This window comes from Triticum urartu, chromosome 5A (genome assembly GCF_056163025.1).
Source record: "Triticum urartu cultivar PI428250 chromosome 5A, HENAU_Tu73, whole genome shotgun sequence".
NCBI lineage: Eukaryota > Viridiplantae > Streptophyta > Magnoliopsida > Poales > Poaceae > Triticum > Triticum urartu.
In genome coordinates, this window is record NC_141877.1 from 266,238,423 (window position 1) to 266,261,810 (window position 23,388).

Below are 23,388 nucleotides of genomic sequence, written 5' to 3' on the forward strand. Positions count from 1 at the left end.
TAAGAACGTGAACGACTACCATCGCGAGAACGTCTACTTCCCCTACACCGCATCGAACTCGAACCCCTCCGATAACGCACGCTTCAAAGGTATAACCCCGAGACGACCGCCCGTGAACGAATGCATGTGTGATGTATGAGATGATCGTGCTTGCTCCATGCTCGAATTATCGGTGCACGTTGTGCCTCTTTTGCCTTGTCACCGTTGTCGACCCGTGGGAACCCGGTAATCGGGATCACCCCACCATCTTTTGACACGCTTCCGTCACTTTTCCTTTTGCATCGGTATCTCCATGAGCTACCGGAACCGATATGTTGCCGTGGCATCATTTTCGGATTCGTCACCATGGCACCCTTTCTTTCCACCACGATGACAAATGCTTCATAATGCTCTTATCAACATTTTCATTTAAATTGCATAATCTTGCATATGTCATCTGCATCATGATAACAACTTCAAGAATGTTTAAATTTTTTGCTTGCTTCAATTGCTAAATGCATATGAGGATTTACCAGAATTGTTGTTTGTTATTTCCGGCCTCATTTAAACTTGCCTAAATAGGTAGTTTTTCATATGCTTCACCCTCTTTCCATGTTTAACAACATTTAATATTGATGGGTACCTAAACGAGAGAGAACTAAATAAGTCACGTGGTGTTTTGTCAATATGCAACTCGTTGCATATTGAGTTCCACTTACTTTGTAGTTTTGTTTGTTGCACTTTGCCGTGCCATGCATATTTAAACCGGACATGCATCATACTTGGTTGTGCATCATGCCATGTTATGCTTGGTTGTTTACTATGTTGTTTGCTTCTTTCTGGTGTTTCTTCTTCGGGTTAGTTCCGATAACGTCGCGTTTGTGAGGATTCGTTTGACTTCGTCCGTTTGTCTTCTTCATGGACTCATTCTTCTTCCTTGCGGGATCTCAGGCAAGATGACCATACCCTCAAAATCACTTCTATCTTTGCTTGCTAGTTGCTCGATCTATTGCTATGCCGCGATACCTACCACTTGTTATATCATGCCTCCCATATTGCCATGACAAGCCTCTAACCCACCTTCCTAGCAAACCGTTGTTTGGCTATGTTACCGCTTTTGCTCAGCCCCTCTTATAGCGTTGTTAGTTGCAGGTGAAGATGGAGTTTGTTCCTTGTTGGAACATGGATATATTGGGATATCACAATATCTCTTATTTTAATTAATGCATCTATATACTTGGTAAAGGGTGGAAGGCTCGGCCTTATGCCTGGTGTTTTGTTTCACTCTTGCCGCCTTAGTTTCCGTCATACTGGTGTTATGTTCCTTGATTTTGCGTTCCTTACGCGGTTGGGTGTTATGGGAACCCCTTGACAGTTCGCTTTGAATAAAACTCCTCCAGCAAGGCCCAACCTTGGTTTTACATTTGCCTCACCTAGCCTTTTTCCCTTGGGTTTCCGGAGCCCGAGGGTCATCTTTATTTTAACCCCCCGGGGCCAGTGCTTCTCTAAGTGTTGGTCCAACCTGAGCGATGTCCGGCACCCCTTGGGCAACCAGGGTCTATGCCAACCCGATGTCTGGCTCATCCGGTGTGCCCTGAGAACGAGATATGTGCAGCTCATATCGGGATTTGTCAGCACATCCGGGCGGCTTTGCTGGTCTTGTTTTACCATTGTGGAAATGTCTTGTAACCGGGATTCTGAGTCTGATCGGGTCTTCCCGGGAGAAGGAATATCCTTCGTTGACTGCGAGAGCTTGTGATGGGCTAAGTTGGGACACCCCTGCAGTGTTTTGAACTTTCGAAAGTCGTGCCCGCGGTTATGGGCAGATGGGAATTTGTTAATGTCCGGTTGTAGAGAACTTGAAACTTAACCTAATTAAAATGCATCAACCGCGTGTGTAGCCATGATGGTCTCTTTCCGGCGGAGTCCGGGAAGTGAACACGGTTGTTGTGTTATGCTTGAATGTAAGTAGTTTCAGGATCACTTCTTGATCACTTCTAGTTCACGACCGTGCATTGCTTCTCTTCTCGCTCTTATTTGAGTATGTTAGCCACCATATATGCTTAGTGCTTGCTGCAGCTCCACCTCTTTACCCCTTTCCTACCCATAAGCTTAAATAGTCTTGATCTCGCGGGTGTGAGATTGCTGAGTCCTCGTGACTCACAGATTACTTCCAAAACCAGTTGCAGGTGTCGTTGATACCAGTGCAGATGCCACAGCTGAGGTCAAGTGGGAGCTCGATGAAGATCGTGTTCGTTATGTTGTTTCGTTTCTGTTCGATCAATAGAGGAGCCCAGTTGGGGCGATCGGGATCTATGCATTAGGGGTGGTCTTCTTTTATTTTGGTTCCGTAGTCAGACCTTGATTGTATTCTGGATGATGTAATGCTATATTTATGTATTGTGTGAAGTGGCGATTGTAAGCCAACTCTGTATCCCTTTCTTATTCAGTACATGGGATGTGTAAAGATTACCCCTCTTGCGACATGCCTACCATGCAGTTATGCCTCTAAGTCATGCTCCGACACGTGGGAGATATAGCCGCATCGTGGGTGTTACAGTAATTGAGCACCACCTTGCTGTCTGCCCACATGCTCGACCCGTCAAGCAGAAAGTATGGAAGCAGGCCTTGGAGAGGCAGCAGCTCATTGCCGAAGAGATCAAGAAATTGGAGGCAGCTGGTTTGGTTAGAGGAGTATTGCATCCTACAAGGTTAGCAAATCCAGTAGTGGTTCGAAAGGCTAGTGGGAAGTGGAGGCTTTGCATTGATTTCACAAACCTCAACAAGGCTTGCCCGTAGGACCCATTTCCCTTGCTGCGCATCGACCAAATCATGGATTCTACTTCAGGATGTGATTTTCTCTCCTTTCTAGACGCATACTTCAGATATCGTCAGATCTTCATGTCCAAGGAAGATGAAGAGAAGACATAATTCATCACTCCGTGTGGTACGTACTGCTTTGTCCGCATGCCGTTCGGATTAAAGAGTGTCGGGTCCACTTTTGCAAGGGCAGTCCAGATCTGTTTTGAGCCACAGTAACACAGAAATATAGAAGCCTATATGGATGATATCATGGTCAAAACCAAGGATAAGGCCACCCTTATCCAGGATTTGGAAGAAACATAAGCTTAATCTGGAGAAGTGTGTATTTGGTGTTCCCTTCGGCAAGCTACTTGGGTTCTTCGTGTCCCATCGAGGGATCGAAGCCAACCCCGACAAGATCAAGGTCATTGAGCAGATCCAAGTGCCAAAGACAGTTAAGGATGTGAGGCGCTTGACGGGATGCGTTGCCGTGCTGAGCAGATTCATCTCCAAGTCTGCCGAGCATGCCCTGCCGTTCTTCAAGGTTTTGAAGAAGGCAGGGCCTATGAAATAGACCCTAGAAGCAAATGCAGCTCTGCAAGAGTTGAAAGCCTACCTATCGTCCATACCCACCTTGGTTGCGCCCAAACCCCAAGAACCATTGTTGCTATACTTGGCGGCAACCAACTAGGTGGTCAGTGCGGCTTTGGTAGCGCAGCGAGAGGTGGATGAGACAGAAACTGAACAGAGAATAGCAGAGACAGATAAGGATCAGGACAACATTGAGCACGACAATGAAAACAACCCCAGGGACACGACAAGGAAGAAAATGGTGCAATGCCCAGTGTATTTCATCAGCTCCTTATTACAGGGGCTAGATCGAGGTACTCTGGTGTGCAAAAGCTGATCTTTGGTCTTATTATGGCCTCCAGGAAATTGCGCCACTACTTCCAAGCCCATGAGATCATGGTTGTTACTCGTTTTCCATTACAAAGGATACTCCAAAACCTTGAGGCAACTGGCATAATAGTGGAATGGGCTTTGGAGTTATCCAGCTTTGGTTTGAAGTTTGAGAGCACTTCAACTATTTAGAGCAGGGCATTGGCAGAGTTTATTGCAGAATGGACGCGAACCCCTAATGAGGAAAGGACAGAAACAGCCATCCCCGGCAAGGAATCACCCCAAGAACGGATCATGTATTTTGATGGTGCTTTTTCCCTACAAGGTGCAGGGGCTGGCATGCTTCTTGTTGCCCCTTCTGGAGAGCACTTGAAGTATGTCGTCCAGATGCACTTTGCCCAGGAAGAAGCCACCAACAATACAACAGAGTATGAAGGGCTCCTTGCCGGGCTCAGGATTGCAGCGGAATTGGGAATTAAGAAGCTGATCATTCGAGGAGATTCACAGCTTGTGGTGAGACAAGTCAACAAGGATTACCAAAGCCCATTGATGGAAGCATACATCGAGGAAGTAAGGAGATTGGGTTGCAAACAGAGCACGTACCCCGTGCGGAAAACAGCATAGCTAATCGCTTGTCAAAGTGTGATGCGTAGGAGCTTACTATGGAACCAGGAACTTTTGTTCTCCATATCTTTCAACCCTCCATATCACCAGCCACAATGGCCTGGAAGAGGAGAAAGTTGGACTATGGTGAGCCTCTCCCGGCAGAGACCCTGCCGGAAACAACTCCTCATAGCCTGCTAGACCACGCCCTCTAGCCGGGCCTATGGACCCCGCGAACGAGGCTGGTGCTCCCGCATCAGAGGAGGTGCCGCTAGTCCTCGTTGCCGAGCCTCAGGCTCCAACTTGGGCAAGGCACATTATTCACTTCCTCCAAACCGGAGAACTCCCTAGCAACCAATATGAAGCCGAAAGAGTAGCCCGGAGGGCCAGTATGTATCAGTTTGTCGATGACACTCTATACAGAAGGAGGCCCAACGGTGTGAAATTGAAGTGTGTTTGCCGGGAGGATGGAAAGGAACTGCTGGCTGATATTCACAAAGGAATGTGCGGCTCCCACATTGGATCAAGGGCATTAGTTGGGAAAGCATTCCAACAAGGATTCTTTTGGCCCACAGCCCTCCAAGATGCGGTTGAGTTAGTCACGAAATGTGAAGCCTGCCAGTTCCATTCCAAGAAAATACACCAGCCTGCCCAAGCTCTTCAGACAATCCCTCTATCATGGCCTTTTCCGGTATGGGGGCTCGATATCCTCGGCCCCTTCGTCCGAGCAATCGGCGGCTTTGAATTCTTGTTCGTTGCCATTGACAAGTTTACAAAGTGGCTGGAAGTGACTGCCGTGAGAAAGATGACTGCTCAGTCAGCTATCAAGTTCTTGAAAGAATTGGTGTGTCGTTTCGGAGTTCCGGCAAGGATCATCACTGACAACGGCACCCAATTCACGAGCCACGCTTCATGCAATACGTTCATACCCTCGGATGCAAAATCTCATTAGCTTCTGCGGCTCAGCCCCGGAGCAATGGAAAAGCTGAGAGGGCAAACACTGAAGTGCTTCGTGGACTCAAGACACGAACTTTTGATATGCTGCAGAAGCACGACAGGTGGTGGATCGAGGAGCTGTCGGTAGTTCTCTGGTCCCTCAGAACGACACCTAACTGAGCTACCGGGCAGACTCCCTTCTCCCTAGTCTATGGGGCAGAAGCAGTTATCCCCACGAGACACATTTACGGGTCCCCTCGCGTGCTTGCCTACAATGAAGTAGCGCAAGGTCAGCACCGGCGTGACGACGCCGTGCTACTCGAGGAAAACCATCTCCGGGCTGCTACACGTGCTGCATGCTACCAGCAAGCCCTGTGTTGCTATCATAGCCGCGGGGTTCATGCCTGGTGTTTTGAGGAAGGTGACCTTGTCATTAGGCGCGTTCAGTCCGCCAAGGGTACAAACAAGCTATCACCGAAGTGGGAAGGCCCTTACCGGGTGGTACGAGTCACCAGACCTGGCGCAGTCCGTCTGGAGACCGGGGATGGCACACAGTTGCAAAACTCATGGAATATTGAGCATCTCCGTAAGTACTACCCGTAAGGTGCGAGGCTGCCGGGCACTGCCCGACAGCCACCCTTTTGTACAGGCCTTGACTTAGTTGCATGTAACCCCTTGTACAAAGCCGGGGCGATGACCCCATGCAAGAGAAAATAAAGAAGCGTCGTGGGAGCCCCCGACCAAGATCGCATGCATGCACGAGCACACCCAGATCACTGCATAAGCATTTCATGAGAATTTGCATATGCATATAGATAGGATTGCATCTTGCATTCATTCTCATCTACATGGAGTTGCAGGTTCTTGCCGTGAACTTGACTCCGACAAGGGACGAGAAGATTGCACAGCACAGTGATCCCCAACAAGCCAAATAGATAAGTTTACCTCTTTACCATTAGTGTTTTGTAAGCTATAACTTGTGCATAGAGAAACCTCACCGCTAGATACGTCTCCAACACACTCAAACCCAATCCACGTCTACGAGCATAGCATATCAATATAAGCATAACGTAGAAGTAACTCCCAGGGTTTGATAATAAAACAGGGCAATAGGTTCTACCTCATCATCTACTTCCCAATACCCACAAGTTAATCACATCCTAATCATGCAATGTTTGGGGATTGGAACTAATGCATAAAAACTGGGTATGAAAGAAGTATGATCAATGTGTTACTTGCCTTGCTGGTGATCCGCAAAACCTAGAGACTCGTAGTAGCACGCTTCACACTCCGGGTGTTCTATCGCAAACAAACAATAGCATACATAAGCAACCAAGCAAATATGCACGGGTAAATCTCAAATAAGAAGATCTAACCCAGAAGTTCAACTTAAGAACTCCGGTTTGCAAAAAAATCAAATCAAATGGAGCAACGAAACACAAACTGCGAGAGAAACAAGATCCGATTACTAATCTGGACTAAAGTCCAATTTTACAGTACCAAACTGTTGTTCAAGTTGGTTAAATAGAAAGAGGGTTTCAAGATGAAGATCCAGGCGCTTGAATCGCCTGATTCCGATAAACGAGCAAAAAGATAAACTAAAACGAAAATCGGGTCAGAAATCACGATCGAAAATAACCGCGAAAAACCCTGGAAAAAGAAAAACTGATGAACAGGCTAACGAACGAACGTTCGCTGTCTACGGTTAACAGGTGAAAACCGTTCGTTAAAACGAACATATGAACGGGCGTTCGCTAAATAACTAAACCGGGAGAGAGAAAATAAAACCGATCTAAAATAATATAACCGAGGGTTTCTAAAAAACATACGGTTTTCTAACAAAAACCGGTGGCTACCTCGGGATGCATGACGGCGGCGGCGATGGGCAACTCCGGCGAGGCGGCGTCCGGCGGTGAGGCGGCGTCCGCGCGTGGCGCGGGTCGGCGGCGGCGGCGGCTCGTGGATCGAGGCACGCAGCGGCTGGCGGCTAGGGTTCGGGAGGCATGGGGCTGGGCTGGGGTGGCTCGGTGCCTCGGGCTTTAAAGGCCCGGCCGGGCCAATGTCCCAGGCGGACACGGCCCGGTAAGGTCGGTTCGTTTTTTCTAATAATAATCTGACACGCAGAAAAATAAAGAAAAGAAATACTAAACGGACTCCAAAATTCCTAAAATAAATTTTCCCCGTCCTCTAAAAATACACCGGACAAGGTGAACATTTATTTGGGCCTCTAGTGCAATTTTCAAAAACACATTTTTTTCCTAATTCAAATAAAATAGCAATAAAACTCCAAATAAAAATACAAATTGATTTTAATATTTTTCCTCCAATATTTCATTTATTTGGGAGAAGTCATATTATCTCCTCTCATATATTTTGATATGAAAAATTCTCAGGGAGAAGAATTAATTAAAACCAAGGTGATCCTTATTTCCATATTTGATAAAATTCAAATATGACAAATGGTGAAATCCCTAACTCTCTGTGAGGGTCCTTGAGTTGCTTAGAATTTCGAGGATCGCAAAACGGAAATGCAATAAGATATTGTATGCATGAATGACCTATGTATAACATTCCAAATTGAAAATTTGGGTTGTTACATTACTTGTATCAAGCCATAGGTAAAGTCTATGACGAATTTGGAAAACTCATGCTATCGCTATCATAGTATCCGCTAAGTTCACGGGCTGGAGATAAGAGGACTCGAACCGCTAACATCCGCCACAGGGTAAACCACCGCCTCTCAGGCCTCCCCGACGAGTTCTACCATTAAGGCCAACGATAGACAGTAACTCCCTCGTAAACTAAAACGTGCATTCCTACGTAAACCAATACACACTTTCTTACGTGAACCAATTTTTGGTATAGCTTTTGCCATATTTTATTATCTCATAAATATGAGTTAGAAATAAAAAAATATACAAAGATATCTCTTTCAGGGTAAAATAAACCCTTTACTTTAAAAGCATATCCATCATTTGAGTCTCCAACAATTATTCCAATAATTACATATCCGATTTGCCCTATGGACGAATATGCAAGCATATGTTTCATGCTTGTTTGAGTAATAGCAAGGAGATTCCCCAAAATCATGCTAAGAAAGAGACATTATGTAGAGATTGTATATGAATATATCGATATCTTGAGAGCTCAAAATAAAATTAATAGAAAAACATACCCTACATAACATATCCAACTCTTCTTGGTTCAGGGTTTTTCGTTTCCGAAGACTAGTAAAATAGGCGGATTCTGGAACCCCAAGGATTCAACGGTATATGGATATGGAAAATATAAGATTTCCGATCCTAGTGGGAGAAGGCAGGGAACAGATACCCAATAGGATATAGGATCCTTGGGAGGAACTTTTGGTAATGGCCCTGATACTCTATGCTATTTTTTATGTGTTCTTAGTTCTATTGAATTTTTTTCGTTCTTTTAAACAAGAATCTAATAAACTAGAATTGAGTCCATGGACTATTTTGTTCCTAGCCCCTGGGGCGTAGATAGAATTAGATAAAATAAAATAGATTTGAAAGTCCTAAATTAGACCAAAGGAATTCCGTCTGCTAGAATAAGAAAAAGCGCTTCCGAATTGATCTCATCCTTTATAATATAATGAATTTTTTTCTTTGTTCAGTAATAACTTAATCTTGAAATAAAACACTTGTTACTTGTTATAGGAATTCAATTAATAAATGGAAAGAGTTGGTCTCTTCCTCATTTAACAAATGTCTGGAACTTTGGATTAAGAATTGGTGCAGTTGTTCATACATGGGCTTTTCTGGTACGAAATGGGCCACTTCAAATAGGTTCATTGCCCCGGCCCAGAATATGATTAATCCGGCATGGGCTACATGAGCTCCAAGCAGTTTACCAGACAAATTGATAAGTCTGGCATTCCCAGCCCACCAAGCAAAGCCGGTGGTTTCTTGGTCACGACCAGCTAAAACGAAAGTTCCATTAAAGAGTGTTTCACGTGGTATATCGCGGAAGCTGGATTATTAGGGGCCATATTTGGCCTTGAGGTTTCCACTTCAAAAGAAACTTCTCTGAAATTACCTATAGGTGGAAGAGGGCGCTTTATCGATGTGAAATGGATCCAAAGCGACCCGCTCGACATAATGGTTCGGTAAACATCAGTACTCCGGTGCATTTTGCCGTCTGATTCAGAATAAATATGCTTTTGTACCCTTTCTTTAAAATGTAAAGTGGATGTTCTGGCATGAATCTCTGTAATTACTTGTTCGGATTTTACATATTGATCATTTTGCACTAGAATCAAGCTTTTTGAGGGAATATTCACACTATATAGTGCCATAATGTTGTTAAGATTTCATAAAGACCCTTATGCCCTTGTCCTGTAAATGGGCCCTTGTGAGCCTCCAAAATATCTTTAAGTCCATGGCCAATACCCGAATTGCTCCTATACATATGACATGCGATTAGGAAAAGAATAGCAATAGCTAAATGATGGTGCTCAATATCGGTCAGCCAGAGACCACCGGTTACTGGATCTAGTCCTCCACGAAAAGTCAGAAATTCTGCGTACTTGGACCAATTTAAAGTGAAAAAAGGGGTTGCTCCTTCGGCAAAACTAGGATAAAGTTGAGCCAAAAGGTCCCAATTCAAGATAAATTCGTGGACCCGAAACTGGGTGATCTATCCATGACCAGGATGAAGCTTGGATGAAACTAAGTAGAGGTCCAAACCGACTAATGTTAAAGAATCAGCGGATGAGTTGTGGTTAGGGGTGAAATGCCACTCGAACCCAGAGCTAGCTGGTTCTCCGCGAAATGCGTTGAGGCATAGTAGATGACTGGACATCTAGGGGTAAAGCACTGTTTCGGTGCGGGCTGCGCGAGCAGTACCAAATCGAGGCAAACTCTGAATACTAGATATGACCCAAAAATAACAGGGTTCAAGGTCGGCTAGTGAGATGATGGGGGATAAGCTTCATTGTTGAGAGGGAAACAGCCCGGATCACCATCTAAGGCCCCTCCTATCTGATAGAAAAGGGTCCCATGATCCCGAGCTGATCTTACCTTGGCTCGCAAACCCCAAGTTTGTCTATGAAGAGCTAATCTAATTGTATTTTTTCTAGAATGGATTTCTTATGTTGAATACTAATGGTTTTATTGTTTTGTATCTAGCAAAATTGTAAGGTAAAAACATAAAAGATCCTGGATTCTCCATTTAATTCGGAAAAAAGAGATTCTTGTTTGTAGAACATCGATAGAGAAAAAAAAGCTGACTATTGGATTTGAACCGATGACCCTCGGATTACAAATGCGATGCTCTGACCTCTGAGCTAAGTGGGCTTACATAACGGAAATAGAGTTCTTTGCAAGAAAGAATTGCTTCTACTAAAAAGGGATCTATAACTTCGATTCAAGCAGTTTATGTACCTGCAAATGATTTGACCGACCCTGCCCCTGCCACAACATTTGCACATTTGGATGCTACTATCGTACTTTCCAGAGGATTAGCTTCCAAGGTTATTTATCCAGCAGTAGATCCTTTAGATTCAACCTCGACTATGTTACAACCTCGGATCGTTAGCAACGAACATTATGAAACTGCGCAAAGAGTTAAGGAAACTTTACAACGCTACAAAGAACTTCAGGACATTATCGCAATTCTTGGCTTGGATGAATTATCGGAAGAGGATCGTTTAACTGTAGCAAGAGCAAGAAAAATTGAGCATTTCTTATCACAACCGTTCTTTGTGACAGAAGTTTTTATTGGTTCTCCAGGAAAGTATGTTGCTCTTGCGGAAACTATTAGGGGATTTCAACTAATCCTTTCTAGAGAATTAGACGACCTACCTATTTTAATTTGTTTGGATAAACCATTGCTTCGTCTGGTGTTTACAATACATATGACTCATTATAGTAGTAATTTCATTTTTACCAGATCGAAAAAAATTATGTTGAAAAGAAAAATTTATAGATCCAATGTCACATTCCGTAAAAATTTATGATACATGTATAGGATGCACTCAATGTGTACGAGCTTGTCCAACAGATGTATTAGAAATGATACCCTGGGATGGATGTAAAGCCAAGAAAATTGCTTCTGCGCCCAGAATCGAAGAATAGTCTTTTATTTTCTTTTTGAAAAAAATGGATTTCATTGAAGTAATAAAACTATTCCAATTCGAATAATAGTTGAGAAAGAATCGCAATAAATGCAAAGATGGAACATCTTGGATACGGTATTGAAGGAGTTGAACCAGGATTTCCAAATGGATAGGATAGGGTATTTATATATGTGATAGATAATCCAAATGCAAAAATTTGTCTTCTAAAAAGGGAAATATTGAATGAATAGAGCGTAAATTCTGAAACTTTGGTATTTCTTTTTCTTTCGGACAAAATAATTCCCGTAGCGAGAATGGGATTTCCACAACGATCGCAAACGCTTCAGATAGAATCTGAGAATAAAACTCAGAATAAAAATAATTTTTGTAATCCAACAATCGATCTTAGTTAGGATGATTAACCGAGTTATCCAAAAAAATCTGCTGTTACATAAACATCTAAAAGATACTAAACCTCAATTCCAAGAAATTATATCTTCTAGCAAGACATTCACCGAGCAAGCGGAAATCCTTTTGAAGGAAGCTATTCAGGAACAGCTGGAACGGTTTTCTCTTCAGTAACAAATAAATTTTGCATGTCTACTCTTGTTAGTAGAATAGGAATCGTTGAGAAAGATTTTTCATTTGAATCATGCAAAAAAGTTTTTATTTTTTGTCTATAGGTAAGCTATATGTTATTCAAGGCATCAATAGAAAACCCCATTTTTGTAGGTTCTACTTACTCTTCATTGGCTTCGGAGTGATAGAGTAATTCGGAATAGCAGCCAAAATCTTGGGAAAATCTAAGTTAATGTGGCGAACTCCACCGTTACGCCTACTTGTTCAACACTATATTTGGATTCTACTCTTCTAAAAGGAACGTCTGCTCTAACAATTCCCTCCTCATCTACCAAAACAACCAGAAATGTTTCAAAAAAAAGTAGGCACAAGGCATACAAAAAGCTCACGTCCTTCTTTATCTCTAAAGACGGGATGTCCTAACCGCTAAGTTCATCGGCTGGAGATAAGCGGACTCGAACCGCTAACATCTGCCACAGGGTAAACCACCGCCTCTCAGGCCTCCCCGACAGGTTCTACCATAGAGGCCAATCCCTGATCAAAGAGAGAACAATATCCATTTCAAAACATTTCTAACAGATTCCTTACTTCGGACTGATGAAGTAATGTCACTCGACTATTATCAACCTGACTGCAATCTTTTTCTGTCGGTAAGGATTGCACCAGAGCACCTTCTACTTCTAATAGGCCATGAACTATAGATAGAGAAGAATCATTCTGAGCGAGTACATAAGAAGCGATCCACTTTTTTCATCGGTTCCAAGGGAAGACCAAAGATCTTGCGCAGCAGGTCTGCCAGAAAAACTCAAAAAAGAAAGAAGTCTCGTTAATCTCTTCATGCTCGTTCCATGTTCGAAGTACCTTTTGGCCCTTCCTTGAATTTACTTTATTTTTATTCCTTTTTCAAACTCCAACCAAAGTAGATTCGAAGACGAGTCACTTCAATTATCCTTTTAAGTTCTATTCTATCTTATGTCTTTCCCTATTTCATCTCCTAAAGTTCCGCGCTTGCAGTTTGGTCAAGAAAGTTAGACCTAATCCAACAAACAATACACCTGCTACGCCAAAAGCAAGAAAAACTCCATCCCTCCTTTTGACATCCCCATGCCACCACACCACTGGGGGGACATGGGGACGCCAAAAAAGGGATCCTATCACTATCAACTAATTTATATAGAAAAAAGGAGTCTGTGCGCCGAGATCCGCCATAAAAGGTCCAAGCCATAGCAAGTGAGAAGCTATCCGGCTTAATTCTAACATAATTACCCTAATATAGCTGGCTCTTTGTGGTATTTGAATATTCTCCAAGAATTCTGGTGCATTTACTATTATTGCTTCTGTAAACATAGTAGCTAAATAATCCCACCTTGTTACATAAGGTAAGTATTGTATAATAGTTTGGTTTTCCGCGATTTTTTCCATTCCTTTGTGTAAATAGCCTAATATGGGTTCATAATATATATCAATACCCTCTAATATATATCAATATTCCCCTTCTTTTTTCTATGCAAAAAAAATTCTATGTAAAAAAAAGATATAGTAAAGTAAGTGATTCCATAAATTTATGCAGTTGCCCAAGAATTCACTATATATTCTTAATCAACAATTTCTTATATAGAGAGAATGGTCCTCACAAATTGAAAATACTTATTTGTTAAGAATCAATCGAATTGAAGTCATAGTGTCATCGTTGGCCTCCTTTTCCCGCTAGGATCAGAAATCCTGTATTTTCCATATCCATACGATCGAGTCCTTAGGTTTCCGACATAGTGTAATGGAAAAAGAAGTGCTTCGAATCATTGCTATTTGACTCAGACCTGTTCTGAAAAATTTGAGGTGTTTCGAATTGTTTGTTGACATAGTGCCCAGTGCCAGTTGTTGTTTTTTGCTTGTTTTTTACTTCACAGAAAATCAATACCAAACGGAGTCCAAACGCAGCGAAACTTTTTGGAGAATTTTTCTAGGCCAGAAGACACACGTTGGGCCAAAGAAGTACGAGAGGGGTGCCCCGAGCGGGGAACAACCCACATGGGGGCCCAGGTGCGCCTTGGTGGGTTGTGCCCACCTCGGTGGCCTCCCGCATTGCCTCTTTGCTCTATAAATACCCCAATATTCCAAAAATACTAGGGGAGTCGACGAAACTCAGTTCCAGCCGCCGCAAGTTCCAGAAACCACAGATCCAGTCTAGACACCATCACGGAGGGGTTCATCATCCTCATTGGTGCCTCTCCGATGATGCGTGAGTAGTTCATTGTAGACCTATGGGTCCGTAGTTAGTAGCTAGATTGCTTCCTCTCTCTCTCTTTTGATCCTCAATACAATGGCCTCTTGGAGATCTATTTGATGTAACTCTTTTTTGCGGTGTGTTTGTTAGGATCCGATGAACTTTGAGTTTATGATCAGATCTATGTTTTATCCATGAAAGTTATTTGAGTCTTTTGATCTCTTATATGCATGATTACTTATAGCCTCATATTTCTTCTTCGAATCTTTGGTTTAGTTAGGCCGACTAGATCGATTTTTCTTTCCATGGGAAGACGTGCTTTGTGATGGGTTCGATATTACGGTGCCCGATACCAGTGGTAGAAGGGGAAACGACACGTATGTATCGTTGCTGTTAAGGATAACAAGATGGGGTCTATTCCTATATGAGTAGATCTTGTCTACATCATGTCATCATTCTTATTGCATTACTCCGTTTCTCCATGAACTTAATACACTAGATGCATGTTGGATAGCGGTCGATGTGTGGAGTAATAGTAGAAGATGCAGGCAGGAGTCCGTCCACTAATTTTGGATGTGATGCCTATATAATGATCATTACCTGGATATCGTCATGATTATTTGAAGTTCTATCAATTGCCTAACAGTAATTTGTTTACCCACCATATGCTATTTTTCTTGAGAGAAGCCACTAGTGAAAGCTACGCCCCCTGGTCTCTTCTTTATCATATTTGCCTTCGAGATCTATTTTTATTTCCTTTACTTTCAGATATATTAATCCAAAAACCCAGAAATACCTTGATGCAATTTATTGTTATTTATTTTATCTCGCGTTCCTGCGAGATCCATTTATCCAATCTACTACAATTTTTACCTATCCTTTACCCGGGAGGGATTGACAACCCCTCTTTTACGTCGGGTTGCAAGTATTTGTTCTTTGTGTGCAGGTGTCGTTCATGCATGAAAGGATCGAGAAGAGGTGTCTAGAGGGGGGTGAATAGACTCTTAGCAAGAAAAGTTGCAGTTTTTAAATTCTTTAAGTTGAAGTGGATTCTGAGCACAAGTTCAAACATTCACAATACATATCAAGCAAGCATGATAAGAGTATATGAGCAGCGGAAAGTAAATCATGCAAGTTGCAAGAATATAAAGGGATGGGATTGGAGTGTGCAAACGCAATTGGAGACATGGAGATTTTTGGCATGGTTATGATAGGTGGTGCTATCATACATCCACGTTGATGGATACTTCAACCCATGAAGGGTAACGGTTGCGCGAGTCCACGGAGGGCTCCACCCACGAAGGATCCACAAAGAAGCAACCTTGTCTATCCCACCATGGCCATCGCCCATGAAGGACTTGCCTCACTAGGGTAGATCTTCACCAAGTAGGTCATCACCTTGCCCGTACAAACTCCTTGGTTCAACTCCACAATCTTGACGGAGGCTCCCAAGTGACACCTGACCAATCTAGGAGACACCACTCTCCAAAAGGTAATAGATGGTGTGTTGATGATGAACTCCTTGCTCTTGTGCTTCAAATGATAGTCCCCCCAACACTCAACTCTCTCTCATAGGATTGGATTTGGTAGAAAGATGATTTGAGTGGAAAGCAACTTGGGGAAGGCTAGAGATCAAGATTTATGTGGTTGGAATGGAATATCTTGACCTCAACACAAGTGTAGGTGGTTCTCTCTCAGAAAATGTATGTTGGAAGTGTAGGCATGTACTGATGGCTCTCTCCATGAATGAAGAGTGGGTGGAGGGGTATATGTAGCCTCCACACAAAATCTAACCGTTACACACAATTTACCAAACTCGGTGCGACCGAATTAGAAAACTCGGTCAGGCCGATTTGGTTCATAATGTGACCGTTAGGCATTTTCGGTGGGACCGACATGGTCAACTCGGTGGGACCGATGTGCTAGGGTTAGGGTAAAGCCTTATCTCGGTTGGACCGATTACACAAACTCGGTGGGACTGATTTTGGTAATAAGCTAAACAGAGAGTTGGCCAAGCAAACTCGGTGGGACCATTTTCATATTTCGGTGAGACCGGAATTAATGCAATAGGCAACAGAGAGTTTGCAAGCCCATCTCGGTGAGACCGAGATCCCATCGGTGAGACCAAATTGATTAGGGTTTCTAGCAGTGACTATATCAAGATAACTCGGTGGCGCCGGATAGAAAGTTCCGGTGGGGCCGAGTTTGACTTTTGGTTTGGGACATATGTGGATGTGAGAAAGTGGTTGAGGGCCTTGGAGCATATCACTAAGCACTTTGAGCAAGCAAGCCATTTAAGCAACACCTCATCCCCTCTTAATAGTATTGGCTTTCCTATGGGCTCAATGTGATCTTGGATCACTAAAATGAAAAATGTAGAGTCCTGAGCTTTGAGCTTGAGCCAATCATTTGTCCTTATCATCTCGAAGGGGTTCCACATCCTCTAGTCCATGCCACTCCATTGTTGAACTTATCTGAGGCATACTAGATGAAAGCATTAGTCCAACAAGAGATATGTTGACATTAATTACCAAAATCACCCAGGGAGCACTTGTGCTTTCGATCTCCCCCTTTTTGGTAATTGATGACAACATACATCAAAGCTTTATATAAAGATATAAAGAATAACAAGTAAAGCTTTGGAAAGACATGTAACATGCATAGGCTCCCCCTATATGTATGCAATCATGTAAATATGGAATATAAGAGCATGTGAATGCATAAGCATGACAAAGTAAGCAATGTGTTACATGTATCTTGGCTATATGCATCAGAGCAAATGATGTAAGTATAGAAATGTACCTTCATGCTCATGAGTTCTTCTTGCAAACAGTATGTACAACAGCAAGAAATCCTCATGCACATGAGTGTGATGCATATACTTACCTTCTGGTCTTGAGTTGGCTTAGAAAGGGATAAACCTGAGTAAACAAGGTTAGATAACATAGATACATCTACTTGCTAGAGCAAACAAAAGGAACCACATGAGTACCAAGATTGGGATGACATGTAGAGTGTGAGTAATGGATACTCTATTGTATGTAGACATGTCCCCAAAGGTAAAAGATATGCAATACATTCAAAGATTTCCTTCTATAGCAGTATTTCTCCCCCTGAATCTTGTATTGGATAATGGGAGAACGTAGGGAACCAAAATCAAAGCAAAAACATATCAGAAACATAATCATGACATAGACATGTCTTTCCCCTCTTAAAGACATGTGACTTCTCTCCTCTTGAACACCAAGCATCCGGGGCCTTTGATGTGATTACCTCTCTCCCCCCTTTTATTCTCTCTCCCCCTTTGAAGAGAATAAGCTTTGATGTGATCTCTCTCCCCCTTTGACATCAATTTCCAAGAAGGGGTCTTCTAGAGTGTGAGTCAAAAGGTTTGGTCCTTGAGTCATAGAGCAAAGCAGCATATAGGTTGTGATGCTGGTAGAGGACAAGAATCATCGAGTGGAGCTGGAACAAAAGTGCAGGAACAAGTGGCAAATTGTCTTCTCTACAGTGAAATCAGTGATACCGAGTTGTAGTCTTCGGTGGTACCGAATTGGTTCGATGTGACTGAAAGCAATAGATCTGTATGACCGAGTTCAACACAAAGAGAACACTTGTTTCCGCAGGTCACTAGGAAAATAAGATCTCACAAATATTTGCAAGGAATTGGCTAAAAGATTTGTAATGAATTGGATGCAGGGAATGCAGAACAAAACAGAGAAAAGAAAATCTAGATGAAGTTTTCTTTGATAAAGGAAAGGGAATAAATATGCAAAGGATAAATGCAAAAACTCAAGGAAACACTAGAGAACTTCATCTAGAATTGGGCGGTGACAAAGTCACCTATGTTAGAGTATATTGACTAAGGAGTCAAGTGAAAACACTTGATCATAAGTCATACTCATCGTTTAAGCTCAAAATGGGGTTACCAATTTTCGTTTAAGCATTTGATGTATTCACATCTTGTTGAGTTGCTTTGACCTATGACTTGAGGTAAAGCTTCTCTAAGATGGAATGACATACCTTGGGTGGTGGTGTTGACCTTGATCATGTAGTTGAACTTGTGTGGGGTGCTCAAGGTTGATGTAGCGCAATAATGGTTGGGAGCACCACTTGGAGTTGAGTTCATCTACCTACATGGGTTAGATTTTCAAGGAAGAGTACTTGTGTATCCAAAATGACAATCATGAAATTTGATACCAAATGAAATTTGATATATAGAATTTGTCAAAGGATATGTTGAGGGGTTTCATGCTTCCTTGTCTTCAACCACCATGGAGTAGAGACTTGGTGATGTAGAGATTGCTCAAGATGTGGGTGAGTTGCAATCTCATAGATGTAGATCCATCCAAGTACCTATAAGGGTTAGATAGCATGCAAGGGTGCAAATATATCCAAGACATATGGTCATCATCATAAGACAAGTATCAAGGATTAGTCATAGATTCATGCCTTGCATGTATCCAAATGGAGTTCCTACTCCAAGTTTGAAGCATTAATGATGTTCAATTCACCTCTCAAACGGCAAAAAAAATTCTCATCAAGCGGTTTGGTGAATATATCCGCCAATTGCTTATCGGTACGAACATGCTTAAGATCAATGTCCCCTTTGCCAACATGATCTCGAATGAAATGATGATGAACTTCAATATGCTTAGTTCGAGAATGTTGCACGGGGTTGTGAGCAATCTTAATAGCACTTTCATTGTCACAAAGCAATGTAACATGTTTCACATTGATCCCATAATCCTTAAGAGTTTGGGTCATCCAAAGTAATTGAGCACAACATGAACCGGCGGCAATGTATTCCGCTTCGACGGTCGATAAGGATACAGAATTTTGTTTCTTGGAAGACCAAGACACAAGAGATCTACCAAGAAATTGACAAGTACCCGAAGTGGACTTTCTATCAACCTTGTATCCGGCATAGTCCGAGTCAGAATAGCCAACAAGATCAAAAAAGTACCTCTTAGGATACCAAATGCCAAATTTTGGTGTATGTATTAAGTATCTCACTATCCTTTTCACAGCCTTAAGATGACATTCTTTGGGGGGCGCTTGATATCGTGCACAAATACACACACTTAGCGTAATATCGGGACGGGAGGCACATAGATATAACAATGATCCAATCATAGAGCCGTAAACCTTTTGGTCAACTGATTTGCCGTCCCTGGTCAAATCAAGATGTCCACTAGTTGGCATGGTAGTTTTCATACCTTTGCTTTCTTGCATGTTGAACTTCTTTAATAAGTCCTTGGTGTACTTTGTTTGAGAGACAAAGGTGCCTTCCTTAGTTTTCTTGATTTGCAACGAAGAAAGAACTGAGTTCACTCATCATAGACATCTCAAACTTCTCCGACATTAGCTTTACATACTTCTCACTAAAATGAGGGTTAGTTGAGACAAATATGATATCATCAACATAAATTTGGCATACAAATAATTCACCATTAACCCTTTTAGTAAAAAGAGTAGAATCTATTTTTCCAATCTCAAAGCCTTTCTCAACAAGGAACTTGGTCAAGCATTTATACCACACTCTAGGAGCTTGTTTAAGACCATAAAGAGCTTTGTGAAATTTGTAAACATGATCGGGTTTCTTAGGATTGACAAAGCCGGGAGGTTGTTTAACATAAACTTCCTCCTCAATTTCACCGTTTAGAAAAGCACTTTTAATGTCCATTTGGTATAAAGTGATATCATGGTGATTAGCATAGGCAAGTAAGATGCGGATGGACTCAAGTCTAGCAACGGGGGCATATGTCTCACCATAGTCCATACCTTCGACTTGAGTGTAGCCTTGGGCGACTAGACGAGCTTTGTTGTGGACGACTTGACCATATTCGTCTTGCTTGTTGCGAAACACCCATTTGGTACCAATGATGTTGTGGTTGTTGTCGGGCTTCTTGACCAATGCCCACACTTGATTTCTCTCAAAGTTGTGTAGCTCTTCATGCATGGCGTTTATCCAATCCGGATCTTCTAATGCTTCTTCAACCTTCATAGGTTCAATACTAGAGATGAATGAATAATGTTCGCAAAAATTGGCCAAATGAGTTTCAGAGCGAGTGATTCTCCTAGTTTGAATATCATTGAAGATTTGTTCGATGGGATGATCTCTTAAGACTCTTGCTCGAACTCGTGGGAGCTTTTGCTTGGGTCGGGGTGGAACATCTTCTTCATCTTGTCCTTCTTCTTGGCCTTCTTCATTATTGGCGTTGTTGTTCTCTTGTTTTGGTGGAGAAGGAGGTTGATGAGGTTCATCTTGGTGCACTTCCTCGTTTTCTTCATCTTGATGTGTCCCACTTGTGGATGCTTCCATATCAACTCTTGGTTCACCTTGTTGTGAGGTAGAAGCTTCCACTTGAACGGACGAGGTACTCTCCTTCACCTCCTTTGGTCGAATCTTTCCAACAGGCAAGTCTTGGATTGCTTCCGAAGGGTCTTTATCTCCTACATCAATTGGCAATTGCTCTACTTGCGAGCCATTAGATTCATCAAACTTCACATCTACCGTCTCTTCAATCTTTTGGCTGAAACTGTTGTAGACACAGTAAGTGTGAGAGTTTGAGCCATAAACAAGTAGGAAACCTTCGTGAGATTTAGGAGCAAATTTAGAACGACGATGCTTATCAGAATGTAACACTTTGAGCCAAATACTCGAAAGTATCCAACTTGGGGTTTGTTACCGGTGAGGAGCTCATATGCCGTCTTGCCGAGTAGCTTGTGAAGACACAAGCGATTTGTTGCATGACAAGCTGTCTCAACCGCTTCCGCCCAAAAGTGTTTTGGAGTCTTGTACTCATCAAGCATCGTCCTCGCCATTTCAATAAGAGTTCGATTCTTCCTCTCGACAACTCCATTTTGTTGCGGCGTGTACGTAGCCTAGAACTCATGTGAAATTCCTTCTTCGTCAAGAAAGGTATCCACATTTGCGTTCTTGAACTCTGTTCCGTTGTCGCTGTGAACCTTCTTGATCTTCACTTCAAATTGATTTTGGGCCTTCCTAGCGAAGTTCTTTAAGATCTTTTGGACTTACGATTTATCATCAAGAAAGAACACCCACGTAAATCTTGAAAAATCATCAACTATAACTAGATCGAATGAGTTACCACCAAGACTCTTATAGGCATTGGGACCAAAGAGATCCATATGAAGTAGCTCGAGCGGTCTTCTCATGGTCATAATGTTCTTCATGGGGTGGCTTCCTCCAACTTGTTTTCCTGCTTGACAAGCACTACAAAGTCTATCCTTGTCAAATATAACATCTTTTACTCCAAGGATATGATCACCTTTAATAAGCTTATCAAGATTTCGCATGCCCACATGACCTAACCTTCTATGCCACAACCAACCTTTCGAGGATTTAGCAATTAGGCAAGTTCTAGGTTGAGCCTTTTTAGTGAAATCAACAATGTAAAGATCACCTCTACGTCTACCGGTAAAGACCATTTTATGATTATCTCTATGAAACACTTGGCAATCTACTTCAGTAAATAGGACATTGAAACCAAAGTCAGAAAGTCTAGATACGGAAAGTAAATTGTAGCCAAGAGATTCAACGAGCATAACATTTTGTATGGAGCTACCATGTGAGATGGCCACCTTACCAAGGCCAACCACCTTACCCTTTGAGTTATCACCAAAAGTGACATACTTTCGAGGGTCGTTGTTTTCAGCAAGCTCATGAAACATATCTTTGTCTTCGGTCATATGATCGGTACACCCACTATCAAGAACCCATTCCTTTCCTCCAGTCATGTAGCCGCGAAGATTAGCCATAAGACCAAAGTGTCTCATTGCATCATCAAGATCATAGTCACTATCATCATCCTCATCGTAGTATCCATGTTCAACATCATCATGTGGTGGATCAATTCCTAGAGAGAGTGATTTATTAGAAGTATGACCGTAACAATGTTCATCTCTATGAATTCTAATGACTTCAGAAATGATATTGCTAATGATTCCAACTTCTCCTTTGGCACTCGTGAGATTTGTGAGCTCAAATAAGCAATCACCAAATTTGGGATCATTGGAACTCATCTTACTCAAGGCAATAGACTTATGAAGGATCTCATCTAAGTTTTTCAAGGAATAGTTTTGAAATCGTTCCTCAAGAAATCTCCATATGGTGTAGGCACAATCAAGAGTAGGCAAGATAGCAAGCAAGTTTCTAGGCAAACCTCTAGTGATTAAATTGACAGTTCTAAGATTACGGATCATGTCAATAGACTCATCAAGAATAGGATGCAAAGGATCAGCATGAGGTGCACAAGGGCTAGTAATGTACTTGTTCAAATGATATTCATTGAAAATCTCAAGCATCTCATTTTTTCACTCATGAAAGTACTCTCCATCAAGTATAGGCACTCTATGTCTAAGACTCCCCAACGTAGACTCATCCATCTTCCTCCAAAGGTGTTTAAACCAAAGCAGTGGAGACCAATGCTCTGATACCAATTGAAAGGATCGAGAAGAGGTGTCTAGACGGGGGTAAATAGACTCCTAGCAATAAAAGTTGCAGTTTTTAAATACTTTAAGTTGAAGTGGAGTTTTAGCACAAGTTCAAACATTCACAATACATATCAAGCAAGCATGATAAGAGTATATGAGTAGCGTAAAGTAAATCATGCAAGTTGCAAGAATATAAAGGGATGGGATTGGAGTGTGCAAACGCAATTGGAGACACGGAGATTTTTGGCGTGGCTCCGATGAAAGTGCGTTATATCGACTAGAGGGGGGGTGAATAGGCGATTTTTATGAAATTCTTCACTGAGGAATTTGCCTGTGAGGAAATTCCTTAGTGAAGACCTACTAGCAGCGGAATAAGTACTCAAGAGTAAGCATGACATAATACAAGCATGGTCAACATGATGAAATGAAGACAGGCACAGAGTACTGAAAGCGTAATCACATGATAACACAAGACAAAGACAAACATACTGAAGAAATTGAACTGAGGAATTTGAGAAAGTCTTCAGTCAAAGTCTTCAAACACATATATGAACAAACACACAACACAGTTATGAGGAAATGAAAGAGTTGAGGAAATAGAACCAGTAAGATTGCTGAAGACAATGATTTGGTAGACCAGTTCCAACTGCTGTCTCAGTTGTACGTCTGGTTGGAGCGGCTGAGTATTTAAACTCGAGGACACACAGTCTCGGACACCCAGTCCTGAGCACGCAGCTCAGGACACCAAGTCCTCACCGTATTCTCCTTGAGCTAAGGTCACACAGACCTCGCCCAACCACTCGTGGTAAGTCTTCAGGTGACTTCCGAA